The 6,778-nt window shown below is 36.1% G+C and overlaps 1 long non-coding RNA gene across 1 annotated transcript; it reads right to left on the reverse strand.

Annotated features, from left to right (window-relative positions):
• Positions 1-4,396: 4,396 nt before the first annotated feature.
• LOC113039179 (uncharacterized) lies at positions 4,397-6,105 on the reverse strand. The gene is made up of 3 exons (XR_003274894.1): positions 6,094-6,105; positions 4,699-4,855; positions 4,397-4,610 (listed from the first exon to the last, which is right to left on the reverse strand). It is a non-coding gene; the product is annotated as an uncharacterized LOC113039179 (long non-coding RNA).
• Positions 6,106-6,778: the final 673 nt, after the last annotated feature.

A 6,778-nucleotide genomic window follows, 5' to 3' on the forward strand; every position in this document is an offset into this window, starting at 1 on the left:
CTGTAGGTATTAAAAGTTAGCTAATGTCCATATTAAAATAATCAAACTAGACCATCAAAAAGCCCAAAACTAAACAAACACTATACAGTCGTGGCCAAAAATATCGGCCCCCTTGGTAAATATGATCAAAGAAGGCTGTGAAAATTCATCTGCATTGTTAATCCTTTTGTTCTTTTATTTAAACAATCCACAAAAATATATCCTTTCATTGGATAATAAGAATTTAAAATGGGGGGAAATATCATTATGAAATAAATGTTTTTCTCTAATACACATTGGCCACAATTAACGGCCCCCTTTTATTCAATACTTTTTGAAACCTACATTTGCCAGTTTAACAGGTCTAAATTTTCTCCTATAATGCCTGATGAGGTTAGAGAACACCTGACAAAAGATTAGAGACAATTCCTTCATCCAGAATCACTTTATATTCTCAGCTCCATGTTGGTGCTTCTTCTCTTCAGTTCCTTTCATTTTCTATAGGGTTCAGGTCAGAGGACTGGAATGGCTATAGCAGAAGCTTGGTTTTGAGCTCAGTGACCCATTTCTGTGTTGTTTTTGAGGTTTGTGTTTGAATTATTGTACTGTTGGAAGAATCCAAACATGGCCCATTATAAGATGTCTAACAGAGTCAGTCACTTACTGATTTTTTTATCTGTTGGTATTTGAAAGAATTAAAGATGCCATGTATCTAAACAAGATGTCCAGGACCTCCAGCAGGCCCGTCGCGAAAAGGCAGGCAAACCAAGCAATTGCTTGGGGCCCCCGAGCTGGCCTGGACGCTCGCGGTAATTTCAGCGTCTGATGTCTCTCTAAATAAGACGAGAACACATGAACAACATCTCCAGAACTGCTCTGACAGTCACTTCATGAGCATTTGACCGTTTGACTTGAGTAAAACTAGCGTCAAATCACATACACAGAACTGTAAAGGTACGTCAATCCCGTCAAAATAAAAGCATGCTATACTATTCCACCGTGATAATCTATTTACCAAATGGGGGTTATGAAAACCACACAATAAATTCTGTGCATCAAACATTAGCTTGGGATGTTTTTAAGCATTGGTAGTGAAAGCAGCTGCCTGCATCCCTTCCCTTCTAATATCAAAATATAGAAATGCTAACATATCTTAAATTGTTCGGTAAACTTTATAATAAGTAAAAATACTGTTTGCTAACAGTTAAATGAAAAAGATTAAAGATTAATTAACTATCAATTTACCATCTATTAGTGATTAATGATTGTTATTACAAAGTGTCTACCATCTAACTTATCAACTATGGTTTTGGGAAACACACCCCTGAGTTGTTAATAGTGACCTCTTTCAATATGCTAACAGTGAAATGGTAAAACGTACTTCACAGGTAATTTCAGAATTTTTTTTCAATTATTTTCCCAGCTACACCATCAACTTCATCCTCAACATCAACAGATGCATCACTTCTCAGTGCTGATATTTCCTCTATATAGCCAAGGGACCACAAGCTCTAGAATTATAGCTTTTTAACTGAGTTTAAACTGATAAGTGTGTGCTGTCATATTATTAGAAAACAAAAACAGCGCAAATCACTATTGAATTCCCACCAAACTATTTTTTTCAAGCAGTATTTGTACTGTAAACCTTTTTTATTTATATAAAGTTTAGGTGAACTTAAACTGTATGGCTATGCTGTCGTTCCTGTAGGCTTTGCATCCGTGCGGGGGTCGGGGGTCCTCTATGTCCATTTTGCTTGGGGCCCACAAATTCCTTCAAACAGCCCTGACCTCCAGCAGAAATATAGGCCCACAACATCAAAAATACAGCTGTATATTTCATTGTACACATGGAGTACTTTTTATCCCTGTTTTCACCAGACCCATCTTGAGTGTTTTCTGCTAAAAAGCTCATTTTTTAGTTTCATCTGATAATAGAAGACAGTCCTATTTGAAGTTCCAGTCATGTCTGATAAATTAATATGCTTTAGTTTGTTTTTGAATGAGCTAGGATCATTTTTCTTGCAACCCTCCCAGACAACATGTGTTGATGTAGGTTCTGTTTGACAATTTTTTTTAAAGGTTTTATGAACCAGAGACTCAACTATTTCCTGCAATTCTCCAGCTGTGACCGTTGGAGAGTCTTTAGCCACTCAAGCTCTTCTTCTCACCCCACATTAGGACGATAAAGACACACGTCCTCTTCCAGGCAGATTCGTAACATTTTCTGTTGATTGGAAATTCTTAATTATTTCGCTGATGGTGGAATGTGAATTTTCACTGCTCTAGCTATTTTTTAAAGCTACTTCACCAATTTGTCAAGCTCAATTATCTTTTGCCGCACATCAGAAATATATTCTTTGGTTTTTCTCATTGTGATGGGTGATTAAGGGAATTTGGGTTTTGTTTTCTATGGGGTTAGAATTGTTGCATTATTCCAAATAAATAGATTATTATCCATAAAGAAATGTAACGAGATTCACAAAAATATATCAAATTCACAAATAAATGTAAAGAGTTTCGCAAAAAAATATAAAACTCACAAATAAATAAAATGAGATTTGCAAATAAAAAAAAATATATTTACAAATGTGTTTAATGTCACAAACACAACTCTACCTGGCATTTATTTGTGCACCGCTGTCTGTGCATTTGTAAATTACTGCACGCATTTGTGGATCGCTTCCTGTGCATTTGTGGATTTGAAACACTTCTAGCGTCGACGTGCAGATAAATCCACAAATAAGTGGACTCCACCCACCGTCTACTTAACCCAATCAGACAACGCCCATGTTGCACTGACCAATCGCAGCACGCTCTCTCTCCAACCAATCACGTTTTGCCTAACAACCAGGGCGGGATCAGACACATGAACGCGAGTCACTCGCTACAGTCTCTTCAACATGGCCGATCAAGAGGAGTAAAGACAGGTGAGTGATGCTAACACAGTAATTAACTGAAGTTTTACCAGGTTCTTGATATGTCATCATTTGTCATAACTAGTGAGGTAGTTTGACAATTTACACCATGATTTAATAAGTTATTATTTGCTCTCAAGCACCATTTCGAAGACTGTCGCATTTGTCTGCCACATACATCAAGGGTGTCTTAATTCTAAAATGGACCATTATTCATTGTGAGGTGTAAATTGTTGTAATTTCTTTACTTTTGAATTTCTTTACTTGTGGCCTACAAAATGCGACCTCCTTGAGAAAGCAGCCATCGAAACAGTCAGCGGATTTATTTTACATTTAGAATTACTGAATTAGTTTATTAGATTAAATAAACTATTACTTAATATTGAGTGCAAGATGAAGAATATGTGAAGCTGCGGGTAGATTCGATGTGCGCCTGTAGTAAGGTTGCCAACTGCCCTAATTATACAGATATACGTTTGGGGTAAGATCTTCCACTGCATATTACATGAGACTCGGTTTTATTCCCCCTTGTCACCCCCCGCAGTGGCATCGTCTCAGATACTACGAGTATGTGTGAACTGAGGGTCATAAGTTGTTGTTATGTTACCTGTAATGCATGACATGACCACAGCCTGTTCATAGATTTATTGTAATTTATTATAAAGCACATTTGAGGAAAAATTGGTATGTCGTTCAGGTTACTATGATTGGAAGTATTAATAACATGTATTTAGTTACCACTTATAGTCCAACTGAACTTCTTGTACTACAAGTGGTAACTAAATACATATTGTTTTAAATAGAGGTAGTATATTAAAAGCACATTTTAGTTTATGGTGTCTCAAAAGAGCACAGTTGAGTACACTTAGATGTTCTTAAGATTATATTTTTTATTAATACTTTGCAAATCAAATTAGCGTTTTAATATGTATTATAAATGGCTTAATTACAATATAAATCCTGTAAAAAGTATTTTTCAAACTTCTCATTCTAAGACTCATTGCAGTTTGACAGTTTTAATGCATACAACCTTCCATAAAATGTTAAGAGTTGTTTGTATGCATCTTCTGATTATTTTTCCACACAGTTACTACAGACCAGCTACAAAAGCTTACATCATTTTGGACTGGATGGGAAGTCCCATCCAAGAATCTCCAGGTAAATGTTTGGAATGGAAGATACTTCAAGGCTTCTACCTGCAGCAGGACCCTGATGATACCAGCTGAAATAACCACAATGGATAACTTTGCATCTACATTGCAAGCTTGTGCTAACACATCCTCCACTGGATTTGGACTCATTTAATTCTGGACACTGGTTCTATGTAATTTTTTTTTCTATGTACAAGTAATAATAATAAATAAAGTACTTCAATAACATTTTAAAATAAATTTAATTATTTTACATGTCTTAAAAGGTTGTTTCCACAAGTTTTACTTAAGATACAACTACAGTATATATACACATTTACAACCTTGCTGTCAAAATTAGAGCAGCAGAAATAAACCTTCAAATATCCCTTTATTCAATCAAAGTCTGTACATATGTGAGAGTCTTGAGGTATACATCTACTCCAAATGAATCAGACACTTGCAGTGGGTCAATTTGCTCATTTGTGAGTTGTGGCCTGTGAATTACAGGCACGTTGACTGCAAAGTGAACATGGTCAGCATCTCCACCATCTTGTTCAACTGCCATTGAGTCTGAATATTCCATCTAAAGGTAAACAAATAAATCATTTTAAATATGGGGGGTTAATCTAACAGAGCAAAACCAATAAAGCATTGTAAGAAGAAATAATTACCTCAGGGTTAATTATTGGATTCTGTCTCTGGCCAAACACATTCTCTCATCCAACGAACGATAGTTGTATGAGTGACACCTAAAATGTTACTGATGTTTTCCTGGGGTAATCCAAGCTTCAGAAAGTGGATTAGTCTGTCATTTGCTGCCTCACTGTACTAAAATGCATAATAACAAACACAGAACATTTTGATCAATGAAATAAACCTTGTTCATAATGAAATATTAGTCTAATTGGTAAATACAGCACAGTACTTTAGATTTTTTTATTTTTAGCAGATAGCCAATATTCCAACAATATTTTTAAATGTAACATGCTACATGACCAAGTGGTCATTTAATTACCTTAAAAAAAAAAAATAATAATAACACAGACGGACGGATGGGTTCAGAAAACACCAGAGAGGTAGAAAACTGGGAAACACTAGTTAAATTACAAATAACGTTATAGTTTTATTTTGGATGTTACTACAGTAATGAGCATTATATATAATAGTAATTAGTGGAGCGGCTTGGCCCTGGTGTCAGATCCCTGGCGATGATCTGCACTAATGCCCGAGCAGCACTTTCACCTTGTGCAGAAAGGCCCTGAACAAACAGTAAGTAAACACAAACTGCAGCCAAATATTTAACTGAACAGACTGTAGTTTAAAGGTGCATGGAGTAACCGTTCCAGTTATATACAAGGGAACATAATAATGAGGAAAGCCAACTTTTCACTAGTGATGGGAAGTCAGGTTCTTTTTTCGAAAACTGGTTCTTTTCGACAGTTAATTTCAATTAACATGTCATGCATTACAGGTAACGTAACAACAACTTATGACCCTCAGTTCACACATACTCGTAGTATCTGAGACGATGCCACTGCGGGGGGTGACAAGGGGGAATAAAACCGAGTCTCATGTAATATGCAGTGGAAGATCTTACCCCAAACGTATATCTGTATAATTAGGGCAGTTGGCAACCTTACTACAGGCGCACATCGAATCTACCCGCAGCTTCACATATTCTTCATCTTGCACTCAATATTAAGTAATAGTTTATTTAATCTAATAAACTAATTCAGTAATTCTAAATGTAAAATAAATCCGCTGACTGTTTCGATGGCTGCTTTCTCAAGGAGGTCGCATTTTGTAGGCCACAAGTAAAGAAATTCAAAAGTAAAGAAATTACAACAATTTACACCTCACAATGAATAATGGTCCATTTTAGAATTAAGACACCCTTGATGTATGTGGCAGACAAATGCGACAGTCTTCGAAATGGTGCTTGAGATCAAATAATAACTTATTAAATCATGGTGTAAATTGTCAAACTACCTCACTAGTTATGACAAATGATGACATATCAAGAACCTGGTAAAACTTCAGTTAATTACTGTGTTAGCATCACTCACCTGTCTTTACTCCTCTTGATCGGCCATGTTGAAGAGACTGTAGCGAGTGACTCGCGTTCATGTGTCTGATCCCGCCCTGGTTGTTAGGCAAAACGTGATTGGTTGGAGAGAGAGCGTGCTGCGATTGGTCAGTGCAACATGGGCGTTGTCTGATTGGGTTAAGTAGACGGTGGGTGGAGTCCACTTATTTGTGGATTTATCTGCACGTCGACGCTAGAAGTGTTTCAAATCCACAAATGCACAGGAAGCGATCCACAAATGCGTGCAGTAATTTACAAATGCACAGACAGCGGTGCACAAATAAATGCCAGGTAGAGTTGTGTTTGTGACATTAAACACATTTGTAAATATATATTTTTTTATTTGCAAATCTCATTTTATTTATTTGTGAGTTTTATATTTTTTTGCGAAACTCTTTACATTTATTTGTGAATTTGATATATTTTTGTGAATCTCGTTACATTTATTTATGGATAATAATCTATTTATTTGGAATAATGCAACAATTCTGACCCCATAGTTTTCCCTCCTCTTTATATTTCTGTGAAACAGGTAGCCATGGCTGGATAATTTCATGTTTATAATCACGCTGGAGTGCTCAAAATTGTGAATATGAATGGGAATATACTTCAGAGATATTTTACTCATAAGAATTTCAAGGGGGGCCAATAATTGTGTCCAACGA

Source organism: Carassius auratus, chromosome 21 (assembly GCF_003368295.1).
Source record: "Carassius auratus strain Wakin chromosome 21, ASM336829v1, whole genome shotgun sequence".
NCBI lineage: Eukaryota > Metazoa > Chordata > Actinopteri > Cypriniformes > Cyprinidae > Carassius > Carassius auratus.